This window comes from Lactuca serriola, chromosome 6 (genome assembly GCF_051521515.1).
Source record: "Lactuca serriola cultivar US96UC23 chromosome 6, Lser_US96UC23_V15, whole genome shotgun sequence".
Classification (NCBI taxonomy): Eukaryota; Viridiplantae; Streptophyta; class Magnoliopsida; order Asterales; family Asteraceae; genus Lactuca; species Lactuca serriola.
In genome coordinates, this window is record NC_136413.1 from 174,155,751 (window position 1) to 174,178,039 (window position 22,289).

The following is a 22,289-nucleotide window of genomic DNA, read 5'->3' on the forward strand; positions in this document are numbered from 1 at the left end:
GGATTATGAATGTGAGATTCTATATCACCCGAGTAAGGATAATGTGGTAGCCGATGCCCTGAGTCGCAAGACAGAGAGTGCCCCGAGTAAAGGATTATGAATGAGGATGATAGTGATAACTCCTGTATTGGATACCATTCGAGAGGCCCAGGCAGAGGCCGTGAGACCAGAAAACTGCAAGAGGGAGCAGGTGACTGGGCAAGTATCCGAGTTTGTGACGGATGGCCGAGGGCTTATGACCTTCCAAGGTCGGTTTGGGTGCCCTTTTTGGGCGGGGCACGTAGCATACTTATGGAGGAGGCGCATAGATCGAGATTCTCAATCCATCCCGAGGCCACTAAGATGTATTTGGATCTGAAGAGACACTATTGGTGGCCGTGTATGAAGAAGGATGTTGCTTGGGTGGTACAGAAGTGCTTGACCTGCCGACGGGTCAAGGCAGACCACCAAAGCCCACATGGTCCATTGCAGCCTTTGGAGATTCCCTAGTGGAAGTGGGAGCAAATCTCGATGGACTTTATCACCAAATTACCGAGGACGACATGTGGAGTTGACGGGATCTGTGTGATTGTGGATCGGTTGAAGAAGAGTGCTCACTTCCTTTCTATTAGTGAGAACTCTTCTGCTGAGAGGCTGGCATAGATTTATGTGCGAGACGTTGAAACATCCCAAAAATACAGTCTGAAAATTTCGTTTTAAATTAGTAATAAAACCATATTCATCAAACGTCATATAAAAATCATAAACAATGTATCTCAAAATATCTTAACAACTGTCAAATATATCAGAGTATAAACATCCCAGGCTGAACAAATGGTGTGTGCACTGCAATCTTCCCGAGCTCATCTTTTGAAAACAGAGTACCTAAAACCAAAACTAAAAACCGTAAGCACGAAGCTTAGTCAGCTCCACCAAACTACCACATACCATACAATAACATATAAAGCATCTACTGGGCCTTGCCCCTAACATCGGACCGAAGTCCGGGAACTAACCAGGCCCTTGCTCTCTGCATCGGACCGAAGTCTGGAACTGACTGGGACCTTGTCCCCTGCATCGGACCGAAGTCCAGAACTAACTGCATCGGACTGAAGTCCGGAAACTGACTGAGCGTAACATAGCATAACATAAACATATCAACTAGCATGAACACATAAACTACATACTGCATCGGGCCGTACCCCGGAACACATAACACATAAACCCTGTCAGAGCCACGAAGGCATCAAACATCCTAACTACTGCATCGGACCGATGTCCGGAAACTACTGCTAGTTAAACGGGCCGGCATTGTAGCCTTATACCCATTCCTACTGGTAGGAAACTCACCTCACACTGCTGAAGTCCTGCTGAAAAAACCATAGCTGTTGGATGACAGATTCCCGATCTGTCAATATCAAAATAACACCCAATTAATAATTGGGTTCCAACTCATAACCATAAGTCCTTACTTGGGGTAAAAGACTAATTTACCCCTATCTTAGCTTGACTCAAGCCCAAGGCCCAATCCAAAGGCCTAAAAGTCTAATAATGGACCAAGGCGCAACTATGGCCCAGTTTTCCAAATTGGGCCCAACCTCTACATGGACTTCCTTTAAAGCCCATTGTTCAGTCAAGTCCAACATGTCTCATTCTAAGGGCCCAATATCATACAACCATCTAAACCCAAAATATGGCCCAGTTTTCCAAATTAGGCCCAATCCTTCATACGTGCCTTACCCTAAAGGCCAACTATTTATTCTAGTCCTTTTGATTATTCTTGGATGGCCCATTAATAAAGCATTTACCAAAGCTCAATCGAAAGGCCCAATTCCAAATCAAATGTTTATTCTCTTTCAACCAAGGCTCGTAATCCTCTTTATCTAATTGAACAAACCATAATTTTTCTAAGTATTTTCCATCGCATTTAATCATGCATTAATATTTATTTAGTCAAATATTTAATCTATCAATATATATATATATATATATATATATATATATATATATATATATATATATATATAATAAGCCCACCAATTTCCTTGAAGTCCATATGATTTAAAACTCAATTCATCAGCCCATTTATTTATTTCTATTAAAGTTGAAGTCTAAGTCCAAATCTCCAAGCCCAACAATTAGATCTAACTTAAAGCTCAAAATCGGTCAAGGCATGTACCTCTTCTTCACCTCATGCAATCGGGAACAATCACCAATTCACCAGGGAGCTCCAGCCGAGGGTACTCCACCAGAACTGGTTTTTAGATCGCTAGGGAATCCTTCTTCGACCTCCTCTGCCACGAAATTCACCTGAGACTTTACCAAACTCAGTCCTTTCCTTGCTCATCTAAACATCTCGAGAACCATTCCTCAATCACGAAGTGTATATGATTCCTTAAACATATATATGCGAGAATGAAAATGTTATTGAGTAAATTAAAACCTCAGATCGAGACATGCCTTGGAGTAGTGATTGGAAATCGCCTTCTTCAGCACACCGGAGACCTTCTGAAACTTCACCGGAGGTCCTTCACTCTTCCGACGGCAACTCTGACAACTGGCAGCAGCTCCGGTGAATGGCAACTCCACCCCGTTCTCTCTTTCAGTCCCACTCCCAATTTCGTCAAGCTTCTACCCAGGGGGTCTGACGATGTGGAAGTCGGGGATGACACCCTTCTCAACTCTGATTTCTCACCTCTGATTTCTTCTTCCTCACCCCTCATTTGAGCTCTCTACCTCTCTATCGCCGCCAATTGCACACACCCCTCCTATCTATAGCTAGGGTTAAATTTATATATATATATATATATATATATATATATATATATATATATATATATATATATATATATATATATATACACTTGGTCGATGCAGGTGTAAGGTGCTGCAATCCAAACAAGAGTAGCACATCTACACCCACTATGTCGCGTACAGGGGATATAGAGATCAAATTTTCCATTAATGGACAAAAGTAGCCCCTGCAGTTTAGTCACTTGGATAATATAACCCCTCAAACTTAGTTTCTATAAAAAATAAGTTTGAATTTTACTAAACAGCCCCTAACTCCCAAAATCTCTTCAAATTAAGCCCTAATAATTACCATTTAGCCCCTGCCTTCCATAATACTTACAAATTAAATCTGAATTTTACACTTTTAACCCCCAACTTCTATAATTATGATTTTTAACTCCTCAAAACTAACGCCTTGCTCAATTATTATTGATTTTAGGGCTTCTATGCATTTATTTATTTATTTTATAAACGGGGTGTTACAACTCTCCCCCGCTTAAATTAGATTTCGTCCTCGAAATCATTCCTTACCATATCTTACACGCCCAACCACTCTAGTAAAATGGTCACCATCCTGGGCACACCATAGCCCTACTAGGGTAGCCATGACCAATCTTTGCAAAGCCCTAAAACCCTCAGGTGAACGAATTCCTCGCAACAAGATTACATGTACTCTGTCTGACGTTTGCTATCTCTAGATGATTTGAATCCCTAACAGACCAATAATACTGAATCATTATAGCTGAACCCCACGGTGGGTGACTAAGACTTACTCAGAAATCTCTTACGCTTATCATACATGAGATCCTCAAATACCATTACTGATGGAGACCCAAAACTGTCTGAATCCCTGATCTGCCTGAAAACACTAAACTGTCTGAAACACTGACTGTCTGAAACACTAAACTACCTGAACACTGAAGTGCCCGAAACACTGAACTGCCTGAACACTGAACTGCCTGAAACACTGAACTGCCTGAACACTAAACTGCCTGAAACACTGAGCTGCCTGAACACTGAACTGCCTGAAACACTGAACTACCTGAAAGACTGAACCGCCTGAATCTATATGCTGCCACATGGCTGCTTCCCAACATCTACCGAGACCTACCTGGTCTCAGTTTTCCGTCAATCATCTAAAATACCAGGTTTCTGCCCGGCTACGGAGCCAAAGGACTCCCACTTAGTCACCTCACACGGTTTCTGAACAAGTTCCTTCTCTAGAGCTACCTGCCACTAGTTACCATGCCACTGAGGCTCTAATAACTTTCTGATCTAACAGATCGAGTCCATACGTCGAATCCTGATGTCACCAAACCCAAGGCTAAAAGTGATTGCTACATGACCATTGGTAGCCTCATGTCATAAATGACCTTAAGCAGTCCACTGCTTCCTTGCTCTCATATTTGTAGTGACGCTTCTACAATCTTATCACTGGCTTAACCAGGTCTAATCCGTTTGAGAAATTCCGAAATCCAATCCGTGGATTTCCATATCCTCACTGCTACACCTGAACTGGTGGGTACTACTGTTCTTTTCGCGTCCTAACAACGCACTCACGCTATCTACCAACCTAGTGAATGTTGCGGCTACACCCATAGATTTACATCACTCTAGCACTATCTGACTGCTAGTGAATGCTACGGCTACACCCGCAGACTTACAACACCCTATCACTATCTTGCCGTTAGTGAATGCTACGGCTACACCCGCAGACTTACAACACTCTAACACTATCTGACTGCTAGTGAATGCTACGGCTACATCCGCAGACTTACAACACTCAAACACTATCTCATTCACTTGTTACTGATCCGAACACATCCAACGTCGAGCATATACGCGATCTAACATCCAAAACTAAACCCATGTCCTGACCGGAATCCCCCACCTGATTCCCTAAGGCTTGCTGGCATTCATTCTGAGAACACGATCTCATCATGAGCAAGTTTTTCCGAACTTCCATTTCATACTACCCTCAAACTATACATGCACTTGGGCTGTCTTCCTTCCCGACAAAGATGCGAAGCTTATCACAGTTTCAAAACTGCTCCTACTTCTGAATCCCTAGACGGTTCTCCCCCACTTAGCTTCAACTAACATTCCACAACGCACAATACTGGAAGGATTCTCAATCCTTCTTACCACCCATGACCAATCTGGTAGAAACCACGCTTATCCTTGCTAGTGTTCAACACCAGCTAATCCAAAAGATCACACAACTTATAAAAATTCGAATAAATCTTCGGTAATAACCCGCTAGACCCAGGAAGCTCCGAATCTCAATTGGAGACCTCGTAATCTCCCACTGCATCACGACCTCTATCTTGGCCGGATCGGCTAGACTATCCTTCTGATTGACAAGGTGCCAAAGAAATTGCACCACGCGCAAACAGAACTCACAATTAGAGAACCTTGCGGAAATTCTCTCCCTCCTCAAAGTCTCTAGCACCTCCCCTTAGGTGCTTCTGGTGCTGCTCCTCAGTCTTGGAATAAACCAGGATGACGTTGTACTCTCCCACTCTCGAAACCTGAGGAATTGCTCTATCAATTTTCACTAATGCTTCTCGATATGCATTTGGCATATGACATCTCTTGAAAATATAACTGAGACAAAAACTGAGGATAACTCAGGGTTACACTTACTTAAACCTCTGGAACGAATGGCTTCGTTGTGTAGTTTCCCGCAAGTGCTGCACCGAATCTGGTCCTACTGGTCTCTCGAAAGCTAATCTGAAATCTACGGTCTCCTCCAGAGACCCCTCACCATAAGCAACTGATCTGGTTCCCTCTTCCCAGTGTGCTCTAACTCAATATCCCGCTCTCGAGCTTTGGAAGTCATATCACCTAGGGTCTCACACCCCGAGGTACTCCCGATCTACTTGTTATCATTATGTAGTATGTTCTGATAACTTACCTTATTCATTTCCTCATTGGCTGCATACTGGGGGTACCATATAAGCTCTTTCCCAAGACTTGGCAGTGATTTGTGCCACAGTCTCAGTCGTATAGTGGATATCTAACAACTCTTGCGACAACTGTTGTGCCTCAATCGCATCTGGAAGTCATCCCATGGCATAGCATCAACCACGTCATCACTCAACTTACTACCAACCTCTTCCTATCAATCTCGTGCTCTATCCCTCAGGAGACAGGAAGTAGGTCAGATACTGTCTCCTTTCGAGACAATGTCTGGTATGAAAAGTGTTGGTGACATCTACCAACCATCTACCGCTAACAATGGGGTCTGTAACCCCCATGACAATCTGAAGCCTCACAAACTCTGAATTCCCGAAACATCAACGTACGGGTCTCTATCATGACTGTTATCTTAGTGCAAAATGCACTCGACCTCTCATCAAAAATCTCTATAATGCCCTCCTTGATCACACTGAGGATCACAGGAGTCTGGTCAATGATACTACGTGAAATTCTCAGATGAAATGAACTCCATCATCTAATCATCAATCTGCCCGACTCCAGAGTCTGAGCCTGATCCCTTGTCGACACCAAAACTACCATCTGGTCTACCACGTAGCGCCAATATACTCGACAACATACCATCACTAATATCACAATACTCATCCAAACTTGAGGGATCTCACACACTACAAGTTTCTTGGATTCATCTCAGCCTTCCTTGATCCGAGTAAGGATCCTCTGCTTTCAGTAGTACGGGCCCATACTACCTTCCACATCTATCTGTACTTTCGTCAAGAACTGCCTTGACTCCACCAAGTCACTAATACTGCTACTGATCTCTGCTACTACCATCCTAGGCTTACCCTAGGGAAATCTCTGACCCACTCTCCGCCATCAGCTACATAAGAAATCCCCATTTCCTTCCCCTAACTAGCTCGCGAATACTATTACATATCACTCAGACTAGATAATTCTTCGAATGAGGGATCCAAGCCTATAACGGTTGGACTCAAACGAGAGCTACGAAATAGAGCTAGACCTAACCTTCTGAAATTATTTAGTCCTGGTAATATGTAACTTGAAATACTCGTTCACTAGTTAGTGAAAGACAACTAGATCTCTAAAAGCACAAAGCAAGCAGCATTCAGGCATCGAGTACATAATCAAGCATATACCACTCTGGCTGTCATACTGACTAATCTGCACTAGCATACAATGCTAAGCTCATACTATCACGCATAACCTAACCAGGCTATCCTACTAATGTCTACTCAACAGTAGCATGCAATTCTCATAAAGCTGAAACACATAAAACAGGCACATAAGGCATCCTCCTAGATCCTCAGTCCTATTCTAGCATGCTGTTCTAATATAACTTAAACTAATAATCATAACATAAGCTTGTATGGGTAATTTGGGAGTACTTACTTGAGCTCGGCTGATCGCATGCACCACACCATTTTCTCTTTTCAAAACTCTTTTCGCTTTTTCTAAAACTCTTTTCTTTATAATTTTTCTAAAATTGTTTTCTTTTCTCAAAATTCTTTTGTAACCATGGTTTTTCTCTTGAAAACTTTATACCATTTCCTTAGTTTGAGTTCAGACACACTCGTGAGTGCGCCCGAATCCCTCAAACCAAGGCTCTGATACCAACTTGAAACATCCCAAAAATAAAGTCTGAAAATTTCGTTTTAAATTAGTAATAAAACCATATTAATCAAACGTCTTATAAAAATCATACACAATGTATCTCAAAATATCTTAACAACTGTCAAATATATCAGAGTATAAACATCCCAGGCTGAACAAATGGTGTGTGCACTGCAATCTTCCCGAGCTCCTCTTTTGAAAACTGAGTACGTGAAACCACAACTGAAAACCGTAAGCACGAAGCATAGTGAGCTCCCCCAAACTACCACATACCATACAATAACATATAAAGCATCTACTGGGCCTTGCCCACTGCATCAGACCGAAGTCGGGGAACTAACCAGGGCCTTGCCCTCTGCATCGGACCGAAGTCCGGAACTAACCAGGGCCTTGCCCTCTTCATCGGACAAAAGTCCGGAAACTGCATCGGACCGAAGTCCGGAACTGACTGGGACCTTGTCCCCTGCATCAGACCGATGTCCGGAACTAACTGCATCGGACCGAAGTCCGGAAACTGATTGAGCATAACATAGCATAACATAAACATATGAACTAGCATGAACACATAAACTACATACTGCATCGGGCCGTAGCCCGGAACACATAACACATATACCCTGTCAGAGCAACGAAGGCATCAAACATCCTAACTACTGCATCAGACCGAAGTCCGGAAACTACTGCTAGTTAAACGGGCCGGCATTGTGGCCTTATACCCGTTCCTACTGGTAGGAAACTCACCTCACACTGCTGAAAAAAAACATAGCTGTTGGATGACAGATTCCCGATATGTCAATATCAAAATAACACCCAATTAATAATTGGGTTCTAACTCATAACCATAAGTCCTTACTTGGGGTAAAAGACTAATTTACCCCTATCTTAGCTTCACTCAAGCCCAAGGCCCAATCCAAAGGCCCAAAAGTCTAATAGTGGACCAAGGCCCAACTATGGCCCAATTTTCCAAATTGGGCCCAACCTCTACATGGACTTCCTTTAAGGCCCAATTGTTCAGCCAAGTCCAACATGCCTCATTCTAAGGGCCCAATATCATACAACCATCTAAACCCAAACTATGGCCCAATTTTCCAAATTGGGCCCAATCCTTCATATGGGCCTTACCCTAAAGCCCAACTAATTATTCTAGTCCATTTGATTATTCTTGGATGGCCCATTAATAAACCATTTACCAAAGCTCAATCGAAAAGCCCAATTCCAAATCAAGTGTTTAATCTCTTTAGACCAAGGCTCGTAATCCTCTTTATCTAATTGAACAAACCATAATTTTTCTAAGTATTTTCCATCGCATTTAATCATGCATTAACATTTATTTAGTCAAATATTTAATCTATCAATATATATATATATATATATATATATATATATATATATATATATATATATATATATATATATATATATATATATATATATATATATATAAAATAAGCCCACCAATTTCCTTGAAGTCCATATGATTTAAAACTCAATTCATCAGCCCATTTATTTATTTCTATTTAAGTTGAATTCTAAGTCCAAATCTCCAAGCCCAACAATTAGATCTAACCTAAAGCTAAATCGGTCAAGTCATGTACCTCTTCTTCACCTCATGCAATCGGGAACAATCACCAATTCACCAGGGAGCTCCAGCCGAGGGTACTCCACCAGAACTGTATTTCAGATCGCTAGGGAATCCTTCTTCGACCTCCTCTGCCACGAAATTCACCTGAGACTTTACCAAACTCAGTCCTTTCCTTGCTCATCTAAACATCTCGAGAACCAGTCCTCAATCACGAAGTATATATGATTCCTTAAACATATATATGCGAGAATGAAAATGTTATTGAGTAAATTAAAACCTAAGATCGAGACATGCCTTGGAGTAGTGATTGGAAATCGCCTTCTTCAGCACACCGGAAACCTTCTGAAACTTCACCGGAGGTCCTTCACTCTTCCGACGGCAACTCTGACAACTGGCAGCAGCTCCGGTGATTGGCAACTCCACCCCGTTCTCTCTTTCAGTCCCACTCCCAATTTCGTCAAGCTTCTACCCAGGGGGTCCGGCGATGTGGAAGTCGGGGATGACACCCTTCTCAACTCTGATTTCTCACCTCTGATTTCTTCTTCCTCGCCCCTCATTTGAGCTCTCTACCTCTCTATCGCCGCCAATTGCACACACCCCTCCTATCTATAGCTAAGGTTAAATTCACACACACACACACACACATATATATATATATATATATATATATATATATATATATATATATATATATATATATATATATATATATATACGTGGTCGATGCAGGTGTAAGGTGATGAAATCCAGAGTAGCGCATCTACACCCACTATGTCGCGTACAGGGGATCCAGAGATCAAATTTTCCATTAATGGACAGAAGTAGCCCCTGCAGTTTAGTCACTTGGATAATATAACCCCTCAAACTTTGTTTCTATAAAAAATAAGTTTGAATTTTACTAAACAGCCCCTAACTCCCAAAATCTCTTCAAATTAAGCCCTAATAATTACCGTTTAGCCCCTGCCTTCCATAATACTTACAAATTAAATCTGAATTTTACACTTTTAACCCCCAGCTTCTATAATTATGACTTTTAACTCCTCAAAACTAACGCATTGCTCAATTATTATTGATTTTAGGGCTTCTATGCATTTATTTATTTATTTTATAAACGGGGTGTTACAGACGTGGTAACTCGACATGGAGTGCAAACGTCCATAATGTCAGATCGGGATGTGCGATTTACTTCCAGATTCTGGAAGAAGTTCCATGAGGAGTTGGGAACACGATAGCATTTTAGTACCACCTACCGCCCATAGACATACGGACAGAGCGAGCGAACGATTCAGACGCTCGAGGACAAGCTTCGATCATGTGTTATGGACTTCGGTGGGAGTTGGGAAACATACCTACCCTTGGCTGATTTTTCTTACAACAGCAGCCCTCACTCGAGCATTGGTATGCCTCCTTTTCATCTTCTGTATGGGAAAAGGTGTCGTACCCCCATTTATTGGGGAGAGGTGGGGCAGAGAGTTAGGCGCAACACTGAGATAATGCTGAAGACGACTAAGCAGATTCAGCAGGTCAGACTGTAACGCTCTAAAAATTCCAACCAATTTAAACATTTCAAAAACAACCCAATATCATCAAGTTACAGAAAAAGGTTTTCAATACATTTATTATCAGAGTATTCCCAAAACCATATCATAAAACAAAACATGAGGAGCGGTACGTGTGACAACCCGATATTTCGAGACAATGTAATGTAACACCAGTCAAATTTAGGTCAAAATATAACTTTCCTAAAATCTTATTTGGGTTAAATAAAGTGTAGGAATCGTATCAAGGTTTTCATACATATAAACAACACAAAAATCCGAGTTATAACGAGGAAGTTATAACCATTCTAAAATTTCGGACAAAACCGGCAACACCGATTAAACGAAAAGCGCGAAGTTTCAATACAATAGTTTTTAGCCTTAAGTATCTAAATGAAAGTTGTAGATAACATTAAACCGTGAGCGTACATAAAAAGAACGTCCAAATCTGACTTCGTATGAGGAAGTTATGATTTTTCCAAGATCCGGATATAGCAGTAGACAGCAAAAAAAAACTTGAAATAGAGCTCGAGAGACTTTTGACCGAAACAACCTAAATAAGAATCGAAGGTCTCAAAAATAGTAGCGCAACGGCGAAAAGTCTGACGAAAACGGACATCGGATGAAAAAGTTATGGAATTTTAACGGACTTTTCATGTCCCGGCCCGTTAAAAATAAATAATTAAAAATAAAGTCAAAATTTCCAATGAATTCTAAACGAGTGCTGTAGATCATATTTTTAGCTACGCGTGCATATAAAGAACGTCGAAAACGGAGCTCGTACGCGAAAGTTATGGATTTTACAAGTTCGAGGCCCGAAATCCGAGGCTGTCAGGCTTGCCACGACGTGGCACAAGCTTGCCGCGACCCGGCAAGTGACTGAGGGCATCCAATCAATGGAAGAGGATAGGTTTGATTCCCCATGATGTGGCACACCCCAAAAATGCCCCTATAAATAGATTTCAAGGGCTCCGAGTTCCATTGCTCAGTTCCCTTCTTTCTCGCGCCGAAACTCTGCGTTTATGCCCCCGAGACCCTCTCAAAGCCCCGGTTTTCACCTTCAAGTCCCGAAGGAAGGTTTTGTGTTCCCGAGATTCTCGAGATTCCTGAGTATCCCGAGATTTTCCCGCGTTTTCAACTCTTCCTGTCGAAGTTCTGCTCGATTCTTCTCTCGACTACTTCAAATCAACAACTTCAAACAAGTGAGTTCATACCCCTATAATCTACACTTTCAAATGCGTTATAAATGCTTTTTATACACTTTTAAGGGGGGGGGGGGAATACAAGTAAACACACGGTTATCCCCGTGTGAAAGACATAAATCTTTGTTATACTTTTTGGTTATGAAATCAATAACATGTGTTTTATAACTAACATACAATTGGACTTACTACACTTTTAGCCGTTTAACCACACAGAGTACTTCAAATAGCTTTCTCAAATGTTTTTACATGTTAAAACACTTTTAGAAAACTGTCTTACAAACTGTATGTTTCCTTTTTGAATCTGTTATAGTTGTGCATCAAACAAAGGTTTTCTTACACTTAAACTGTCTTGTCAACTGTTTTCGAATCGTTTTTTAAACTGACATCAAGTCACAAATTCTTATTTATTAAACTTTTCAAAGGTTTTACAAAGCTTCTTTTATACTTTTATATTATAAATTGCATGCCTCTATATGTATAGTTATATAAATAATGTTTAAAAGAATTAGGAAGGCTATCTACCCTGTTTCCTTTTCCTCGATTTGGATGTGGTCTGGTGGGATATCGGGTACCCGTCCGAAGGTTGTTTAAATATTAGTTATATATCATGTGTACATATATAGTCATAAATGTTCCATCAGTTAATTCAGTTCCGACACTCTTGGGTAGCAAGGGTGTATAAACCTACTTGGACACTCATCAATTACATTCTAGTAAACTATTATAGGAATAGTTTAGGAGATATAAAACATTATTCCTATTACAAGGAATCACACAAGATTCAGTTCATTCATGAGTCTATACCAACGTCTTATTTACAAGTATGTATTTTCATAACAAGGATAATCTTTTCATATAAAAATGCATTTCGTTATATTACTCGTGAACTTGTTGTTAGCAAACATGTGACACAATGGCTTTGTTAGTACCAAAACGAAAGTCCCCACCTATAACCAGAGTCTCTTGGAGGGAGAGCATGACAAGTGTGTATAGATCTATACGGGGCTGACGACTTCGCACCCTGACTGTTAGCTACAGTTCCCGGGGTGACAAATGTCAACATAGGTACTGCGTCTAGTATGGTTATGAGGAACTCACAACATGCGGAAACAACAACTCTTGTACGTAGTAATATACATTTAACTCAATCATGCTCAGGGGGTAATAACTACACCATGGGATATTATTAGCATGTTCACAATTCGGGATAAACACCCTTTCAACCAGTTTTACTTAAACAAAAGACTCACAGGAAGTATTAAAAATATATTGGTTTACAGAGTCATCAAGTGCCTTGGCGATTTTATACATACATAAATCTATTATTTAGGCATGAAAAACATCATTGTGTTATAGTTTTGGAACTTTTAAACTACCACACACTTATGGATAAATGTTGGACTTTTAGAAACAAATATTTAAAAACGGGCTGGTCTTGGTAGAAGACTACTTTCAAAACATTCAGGTCTTGGTAGAAGACTACTTACAAAACATTCGGGTCTTGGTAGAAGACTACTTTCAAAACATTCAGGTTTTGGTAGAAGACTACTTACAAAACATTCGGGTCTTGGTAGAAGACTACTTTCAAAACATTCAGGTCTTGGTAGAAGACTACTTACAAAACATTCGTGTCTTGGTAGAAGACTACTTTCAAAACATTCTGGTCATGGTAGAAGACTACTTACAAAACATTCAGGTCTTGGTAGAAGACTACCTTCAAAACATTCAGGTCTTGGTAGAAGACTACTTTTTATACTAGTAGGAAATATGGGATTTTCTAGGGTTTTTCATACTTATACTAAATGTTTCATCAAACATCCACCAGTCTTTCATAACAACTTTTCAAAGCAATAACATTAAAATACTTATGAATTCACCAGCTTTATTGTTGATACTCGCTTTCAAAATAACTTGTATTCTCAGGTTACAAATAGACAGGTGTTGATGCAAGGTTTAGAGAAGACAGAGCAGTCAAGACTCGTCTATTATTTTGATTAGTTATCATGTTGTCTTGTACATGAAAGAACAAACTTGTAATCAAAATTACACTATTAATGCAATGGATGATGTTGTTGCTTTTTTACTACTTTACATTTGTTGTGATACATTACATGACGTCCTCCGCCCCAGAACGTTTCCGCCGTTCTCAGTTTTGGGGTGTGACAGTACGATCACGCCTTCGCCTTGCCACGGTCTGAAGTACCTGAAACATTAAACCACAACTGTGAGCCCGAAATCTTAGTGAGATACCCCCAAAATACCAACTATGCATACCAAACACATAACATGTCATATCATAACAGAACAGAACAGCCATGCACATCGGGTCTACTGTGTGACTGGTCTGCCACACCGGGCCTACAGTCCACCTGGTCCTCCCTCCGAGCCTAGTCATATACATTGAGTCTGCAATGTGGTTGGTCCGCCCACACCGGGCCTTCAACCCACCTGGTCCACTCTCTAAGTCTACGGTATAACTGGTCCGCCCGCACCGCGCCTTCAGTCGGCCTGGTTCACTCTCCGAGCCTCGGCATGTCTGGTCCACCCTCGCGAGGCCTACAGCCTATCCGGACCGCTCGCTGGGCCTTCGCGATAACCGGTCCACCCTGGGTATGTTGGCCTACAACACAAAGCAGGACCCGCCTTAACCCCACCCCAGTCCGACAACCATGTGCACATAAAATATAATCATATATCAATTCTCAACTAATCAAACAGATCTTAGCAGACCACATACATAACACATCCCTACCAGGATTCCGACCTAACCGGTCACTAGCATAGCATCATCCTATAAAGAAGGATACCGACCCTACCAGGTATCTAACATACACCATCCTAACTACCAGGATGCAACATAACAAAGCAATAACATAACAAACAACTACCCGGATTTCCGTCCGATAAAAGGGCCGACCTTGGTGCCTTAGACCCTGTTGGTATAGCGAGGATAACTCACCTCACAACTGCTGACTGAAAAGATAGGACCACGCTGCTCCAACCTCCGACAAGACTCCACCACTGATCAATACCAAAAGTCTGAACTCAATCAATATCAATAATTACCAAAATACCCCTGGAAGTCAACTGGCCAACTCTTGGTCAAAGTCAAAGTCCCCAGTCAAAGTCAACCTTCCTGACTGCCTCTACTCGCCGAGTTGACCCGCTGACTCGTCGAGTCCCTATACTCATAAACTCCCAAACCATGACTCAACTCGTCGAGTCGCCCCATGACTCGCCGAGTCCAACCAACTTTGAGTCACTTCCTGCTCAACTCACCAAGTCATCCCTCGACTCACCGATTCACCGCTCAACCAAAAAGGTTAGGACCTTACGACCAGACTCGCCGAGTCCAGGGCAATGTTCAACAGACTCACCGAGTTGTTCTTCCAACTCGCCGAGTCCATGCACATATTCATACTGTTGGATAAGGTGTCTAAGTCCATAACTATTTCGGGCTTGTACTTGACCCGACCCGGCATGGTCCATTTGGGTTGCATGGCACCATGCAATTGGATAGACTAAATGAGAGAAATAACACTTGGAGATTATTAATATATTATAAGTTCTAATATATTAATAATATTATTTAATTAGTTGATCAAAGAATTAATTTGGAATTAATTAAGTGATCAAAGGATAACTAATTAAATATATGGGTTGATTATGTAAATCATCCATATCTTGTATAGTGGGCTAAGAGGCTCCATGGATTATCAAGTTGGGTTCTACCCATAGGATGCTCCATGGATGCTCGATGGGAGTTACAAACCCATGGGTCATGGAAATGAAGAGTCATGACACATTAGGGTTTACATGGTGTAACCCTAGATGTGCCAACACTATATAAGAGTCCCATTCTCCACAAAATTGGCAACACAAGTTGAACACTAAGAAACTAGAGGGCTTGGCCGATTTTGAGAAGTGTGTGTTATCTCAAGAGTCTTTCCAAGAGCATTTGGTGTTGTGTGAAGCATTTGAGGCATCACACTTGGGGTGCTAGGCTCACAAGGTTTCAAGGAACACAAGCAACAACAAGGTAAGTTATTCTATCTATGATTCAAGTTAAAAATTGTTCCCCATGTATGCTAGATAGGAATATAACCTTGGAATTCAACTTTGCATGATAATTAGACAAACATAGATCCAAGGTTATTAGGGTTGCATGTACACTTAGGAAGTGTTAGAATGCTCAAAACCCATCAGTGGTATCAGAGCCTAGGCTTGTTTGTTTGTTATTTGTGCTTAAAAGTTGAAGAAAGTCGAAAATTCTGCTGTCTGACTGATGGACTCGGCGAGTCCATGGGGAGGACTCGTCGAGTTCATGTGTATCTTCAACCTACTCGGCGAGTAGGTTTATGCACTCGGCGAGTAGGGTCGACAGAGTGCAGAATTTCGACTTGAGTTGCTGGAAATGAATTAGAATCATTACCCTAAAATGTTTTGGTACTTGAAAACTTGTTTTAGAAGGTGTAATGTCTTTTCTAACTCATTTACAACAACTAGTTATCAAAATTACAAAGATTAAATGTGATTTTGATTCTTGAAAGTGTTCATATTCATATTCTTGTTCTTATGATGTTTAGATGATCATAGGAATTATTTGTAACCTATGTGGTAGATTAATTCATGATCATAATGTGTTTTAATGGAGTCCATAACTTGTCCTCAAGTTATGGAAAACCAAAAGTCTCTTGGATTAAAAACCACTAAAAGAACACAAGAGTTAGGAAAAATGAAAAGTCCTCATTTTATTACTCTATTAAACTCATAAGTTACAAGAAATGAAAAGTTTTGAAAGTTTACAAAACTTGCCCTCAAGTTTTGGAACAAGTAAAGTTAAGTTAAAACTTTAGTTCCAACCCCTAGAATTTTAAAAGTTAAAATTCAACCCTTATACTTATACTATTATGATTTAATAATTATATATATATATATGTATAAGAACAAAGTCGTCTTACCGCTAGTACGCCTCATTCACGAAGCCGGTCTATAAGGTGGGTATAAGGTTGTTGCCTATAAAATGGTGACTTAATGGGTGTCCACTCTCACCCACCGCTTGGTTGATCGGTGGAGGGTCGTTAGCCGAACGGGTAAGACAAGGACTTATTAATTCTCATTCAAAGTATGATGAATATTATAAAGTAACTAAATGTTTTATTAAATTCCCAATCTTAGTTACTTTAGGAAAAATGTGAATAAGGTGCTATTCCATGAAATTACACTTTACACTTTGATTAAGTCGTTGGTGGAGCGTGTGTGGTTAACCGGCACACTAACTTGGACTTAACAAGGTAGGTAAAGGGTGACTTAGGGTTTATTATAGTATCGATGGAGCGTGTGTGGTTAACCGGCACATCGATTGAGTGATAAACTTTAAGGGTACCAAGTGATTTGCATGGTTACTTCACACCTCGTTTTGTGATCCTCGGTATCCCAGTCACAAAACTTGGAGGGCACACTCGAGATTGAAACATGCCTTTGAAAAGTTCATTGAATCTCAAAGAATCTAGGAATTTCTAAGAACCATTCAAAAACCTAATACTAAAATATTGCGGTTTTCGTGGTGGAAATTGGTGAATCGTCATTCACCTACCTTTCAAATATGATATAGCTTAGATTACGACATACCTCTTCTAAGTTATATTATATTGTGATTGGATCCTAGCCTTAATATTACATTTGGGTGTTTTATTAAGGACTCTCTTATATCTAAACTAATCTTGTCCTCTTTCCTTCAGATGTCTTTCAACAATGCTTCTGGCTCTAATCCTAATGGCTCCTTTACCCTTATGAACTTGTGTGGGAAAGTCACCTTTGATGGATCCAACTTCAATGAGTGGATCAGAAACATCAGGATGATTACCCGCTACGAGGACAAAGAATATGTCCTTGACAAGGAGCTTAAGGAGATTGATGAGTCCACTGCAACTCCTCAGGAGATCGCTGAATTTCGGGCACATGAAAGGGATGCTACGAAAGTGGCTTGCATCATGATGGCCACGATGACAGCGGAACTCCAAAAGTCTTATGAGGATTTCTACCCTTATGACATGCACCAAGATTTGATGGAAAGATACCATCAAAGTGCAAGACAAGAGAGGTATGAAATCATCTGCTCCATGATAACAACCATGATGAAGGACGGGGAATCCGTCACGAGCCACATGCAGAAAATGCAAAGGTATGTGGATCGTTTGCTGAAGCTTAATGTGAACTTCCCGGAGGATCTTGCAATAGATATTATTTTGCATTCCTTACCATCGTGCTATGATCAATTCCGCATGACATATCACATGAACAAGGAAGAAGTCACCCTCAGCAAACTTCAGGGTCTTCTCAAGACCGCAGAATCAGGTCTTAAGGGGAAGTCGGTTGCTATCACTCCTACTCAAAACTCTACTCCGGTTTTGGCAATCGGGAAAAGTCGAGGGAGGAAGAGAAAGAGCTCTTTTAAGGGTACCAAGGCTCGGACCCTTGATGGCTCTTCTTCAAGTGGAACCAAGAAAGGTTTCATTACTCCTTCTTCTGACCCAAAAGAGGCTGAATGCTTCTATTGCCATGAAAAAGCTCATTGGAAGCGGAACTGCCCAAAATACCAGCAAGATGTGAAGGATGGGAAAGTTAAACCCAACCATGCAGGTATTTACACTATCATTTCTAATAACTCACCCCATTCTAATTCTTGGGTCCTTGATACCGGTTGTGGTATTCATATTTGTTGTGACTTGCAGGGACTAAGAAGAAGTGAGGATGTGGAGCAAGGAAGGATAAACTTGATCATGGGGAATAGGAAAGCTATACCTGTTACCAAGATTGGAGTTTATACTTTATCGCTAAGTAGTGGGTTTAGTTTAGATTTGAATAAGTGTTGTTATTCGCCAGGAATGGCAAGAAATATTATCTCCTTTCATGCTTTGTACAAACAAGGGTTTACCTTTTCATTTAATAATGAAGTTGGTTCTATTGATGCTTTCTTTAATAATGTTCTTTATTTTAAAGCATTACCTTGTGATGGTGTGTATGAAGCTGTATCTGTTGTAGATAACTTAGGAAATAATGTTTTGTGTATTGATTCTACTAATAATAACTTGGATAAAGCGTCTTTATGGCATTGTCGTCTTGGACATATAAGCAAGAAACATATAGGCCAACTCCAAAAGGATGGAGTCTTGGAGTCGTTTGACCTAAAGTCAGATGATAGTTGCGAATCATGCTTACTTGGAAAAATGACAAAGTCACCCTTCACAGGTTCGTGTGAGAGGGGTGAAGGTTTGTTGGACCTTATACACACGGATGTGTGTGGACCATTCAAACATGCCACAAGGGATGCTAATCGTTATTATTTGACTTTTACTGACGATTATAGTAGATATGGATATGTCTACTTGATCAAGTATAAGTCAGAGACTTTCGAGAGGTTTAAGGAATTTAAACAGGAAGTCGAGAATCAATTGGGCAGGAACATTAAGATGCTTCGATCCGATCGTGGTGGTGAGTATCTTAGTTCAGAGTTCCTCGACTATCTAAGGGAATGTGGGATAGTCTCACAATTGACACCTCCCAGGACACCACAGTTGAATGGTGTGGCTGAGAGGCGTAATCGAACCTTGTTAGATATGGTTCGTTCCATGATGAGTCGAGCTACGCTACCAATCTCATTCTGGGGGTATGCCTTAGAGACTGCCGCCCATATTCTTAATCTAGTCCCTACAAAGAAAGTTGCCAAAACTCCTCACGAGATGTGGACTGGTAAAGTACCTAAACTAGACCACATCAAGATTTGGGGTTGCGAGGCTTTCGTGAGACGCGAGACTCATGATAAGCTCGAACCTCGAAGCGAGAGGTGTATTTTCATCGGTTACCCACAGCGATCCTTTGGTTACCTCTTCTACAGACCTAGTGACAATGTGGTCTTTGTAGCAAGAAGAGGATTCTTTCGAGAAAGAGAGTTTATAAGCCAAGGAGACAATGGGAGGCAAATTGATCTTGAAGAAATTCAAGAATCAAGCGGTGAAGGAACTTCAAACTCTAGCCCTCAACTTGAGGAGGAAACTCCTGTTGAGCCAATTGACAAATCTGTACCTCTGAGACGTTCCACGAGAGTTAGGAGTGCACCTGAGCATTACTATGGATTCCATATTACTGCAGAAGGTGAGACACTTATTAGTGATGGGACACTAGTAAGTCAAGATGACCCTAACAGCTACGAGGAAGCCATGGCAGGCCCCGAGTCTGCTAAATGGAAAGAGGCTATGGATAGCGAGATACAATCCATGTATGACAATCAAGTTTGGAACTTGGTTGAAAATATACCAGGTCGTAAGACAGTAGGGTGCAAATGGGTCTTCAAGAAGAAGACCGACATGGATGGTAAAGTACACACTTATAAGGCTAGACTAGTTGCAAAGGGCTTCTCTCAAATTCCTGGAGTGGATTATGATGAGACCTTTTCTTCGGTAGCCAAGATTAAGTCTATTCGGGTTCTGTTAGCCATAGCTGCATTTCATGACTATGAAATATGGCAGATGGATGTCAAAACCGCTTTCCTTAATGGAAAGTTGGCTGAAGATGTTTACATGAGTCAGCCAGAGGGTTTTGTCAGCAACGAGTACCCTAATAGAGTGTGTAAGCTTGAGAAATCCATTTATGGATTGAAGCAAGCACCTCGCAGATGGAATCTTTGCTTTGATGAAAAAGGTCAAGGAATTTGGCTTTTCTAGGAGTGAAGATGAATCTTGTGTGTATGTCAAGGCTAGTGGGAGTATAGTTAGCTTTTTGGTATTGTATGTGGATGACATACTACTCATAGGAAACGACATTCCAACCCTGCAGGAAGTAAAGTCCTGGCTTGGGAAGTGTTTCGCTATGAAGGACCTTGGTGAAGCTCCCTATATTCTAGGGATAAGGATCTTGAGAGATCGGAGTAAAAGACTAATTGGACTTAGTCAGAGTACCTACTTGGATAAGGTGCTGAAGAGATTCAGCATGCAGGATTCCAAGAAAGGAGAGTTACCCATCCAGAGTAACACCAGATTGAGTAAGACACAAAGCCCTAGCACTGAGGCTGAGATAGCAGAAATGAGTCGAACACCTTATGCTTCGGCTGTAGGATCGATCATGTATGCTATGACATGTACTCGACCCGATGTAGCTTTTGCCTTGAGCATGGTTAGCAGGTATCAGGCGAACCCTGGCAAGGCACACTGGACTGCGGTAAAGAATATCCTCAAGTACCTGCGGAGGACTAAGGACTGGGTTCTTACCCTCGGTGGGAGTGATGACTTGAGAGTTGTAGGGTATAGTGATGCTAGCTTCCAGACTGATAGGGATAATTTCCGCTCTCAGTCGGGCTGGGTCTTTACCCTAAATGGAGGAGCAATTTCTTGGAAGAGTTCCAAGCAAGAGACAGTGGCAGATTCTACTTGTGAATCAGAGTATATTGCAGCTAGCGAAGCAGCAAAGGAGGCGATATGGCTGAAGAACTTCATTGGAGACCTTGGAGTTGTACCAGCTATTAAAGAGCCAATGGAAATTTTTTGTGATAGTGAAAGTGCTGTTGCCTTAGCCAAGGAACCAAGGGATCATGGGAGATCCAGACACATCGACAGAAAATACCATTTCATTAGACATCGGATCGAAGAAGGACACCTCATGGCAAAGAGGGTATCATCAGATGAGAATCCGGCAGATCCCCTCACAAAGGGACTGACTCGGGTTAAGCATCTCCAGCATGCTCGGAGCATAGGGCTGAAGGATGATATTAGATTTAGTAGTTAGATAACCCATAAATTTGTAAAGTGTAATTGACATTAGATGATGAATAAAAGATGTTTTATTTATGAGTAAAGTGTTGCTATCTCTTGTCGATCGTTTACTATATTTCTTTTGCATGTTTTGACTTCCAGAATAATTTTGTTTGGTATAACATATTATTCAAACCTCCACAGTCGGTCATATGTTGGAAGTAGATATGAATCAAGGCTGTCATGGTTGGTTGTAGAGGTCTTGGACAAGGCTACAACAATCATGAGTGCTCATAAGTTCTGAGCATTGGACTCAACCCACGCTCACTGGAATCACTTCATGGAATTCTATCTCGAGTGATCGTGAGACGGTAATATCATATAAGTCTTCAAACCTAGAGATATGATTTGTTACTTACAAGTTGGTTATGCATTGACTGTACGAAACCGCATTGGTAACTCGATGTTATAAAACGTACTTTTGTGTGTAATTCAATGAGTGGTAGAACAAACATATGAGTCGAAGTTTATCTGTTCCTTCTTGGATTAGAAGCTGATATCTGGGCCCCTCGATGATTTTGTTTTGACCCATGTACCGGGCCCGGTCAAAACTAAGTTGATGTGTTCAATTAAGTTCTATGTCAAACAAATCGGAAATCGGGAAACAAATGTTGGACAATAAGCAAGACATGTTCCATGTATTTGTCTGGCTGATATCTAGAACAGAGGATTATATGATCACTTATCTTAAATGGCGTATCATCATCTTCTCAGTTCCGAGAGACCTTGAAAGAGCTACGATTGCCGGTCGGTTCCTGAAGTACTAGAGATATAGTTATTAGACTTATCCAAGTGGGAGACTGTTGGATAAGGT

General features: G+C 41.0%; 1 long non-coding RNA gene across 2 annotated transcripts; it reads right to left on the reverse strand.

Moving 5' to 3' along the window:
- Window positions 1-718: 718 nt before the first annotated feature.
- Window positions 719-2,732, reverse strand: LOC145059120 (uncharacterized). 2 transcript variants are annotated; one of them, XR_013686641.1, is made up of 3 exons: window positions 2,423-2,732; window positions 2,159-2,289; window positions 719-864 (listed from the first exon to the last, which is right to left on the reverse strand). It is a non-coding gene; the product is annotated as an uncharacterized LOC145059120 (long non-coding RNA). The 2 variants fall into 2 exon arrangements; XR_013686642.1 differs by having other exon boundaries at window positions 2,159-2,326.
- Between the last annotated feature and the right edge of the window lie 19,557 nt (window positions 2,733-22,289).